Raw genomic sequence first — 802 nt, 5'->3', positions numbered from 1 at the left:
ACGCTCGCGGAGGGCCCGCCTTCTGCCACCGTCGGGGCTCTGGGGCTGACAGAGCCCCGCTTTCTCCCGGAGGGACCGTGCCTGAGGATGCCTCCGACTCTCGGAGCGCCGCGGGCCCGGCCGTCCGCATTCTTCTGTCCATTTTCCGGCCTTGCCCTCTTTCCCGTCTACCCAGGCAGTGGTGCTGGGCCTAACGGGGAGAACGGGGCCTCCGCCTGCCTTCGAGGCACTCACTGGGCGGTGGTTGTGACCGCGGGGGCGGCAGCCACACGGGGCACGGGCTGTGCTTCTCTCCGTCCTGCCCCCGGGGAGCCGTCGCAGAAAGGTGGTCTTTGAGCTGGACCCCCAAGGATGAGTAGGATAGTTTTGGGCAGAGAACACAGCTTGACCAAAGGCCTTGAGGTGTAAACGGGGACCAGTGAGTGGACTTTGGGTGGGATGTGGCGAGAACATGTAGAGAGGGTGGGAGGTGGGACGTGAAGAAGAGCCAACTCTTCCTAAAAGACAGGGCTGGATCCGGGGCGAGTCAGGGGAGGTTGTGGTTTGAGTGGGATCAGGATAGGGAGGAGGGCGCACATGCTTAGTCTGTTGCTGCCACCACCCAGGGGAGAGGGTGAGGAGGTGGGGCAACTCTTAGAGGCTTTCTCCGGGGGTCTTCAAGGAACCACGAGGTGCCAGTGTATCAGCTGTGACAGCGGTATCCTTGTGCACCTGCTTGGGTAGTAGATCATATTCTAGCCTGATTGGCTGAAAAAGACACAGAACACGAAGAGAAAGTGGAGTCTTAGAAACTTTGAATCTC

The sequence above is a fragment of the Colobus angolensis genome, unplaced genomic scaffold (genome assembly GCF_000951035.1).
Source record: "Colobus angolensis palliatus isolate OR3802 unplaced genomic scaffold, Cang.pa_1.0 Scaffold1, whole genome shotgun sequence".
NCBI classification, from domain to species: domain Eukaryota; kingdom Metazoa; phylum Chordata; class Mammalia; order Primates; family Cercopithecidae; genus Colobus; species Colobus angolensis.
Note: the sequence above shows the minus strand (reverse complement) of the source record.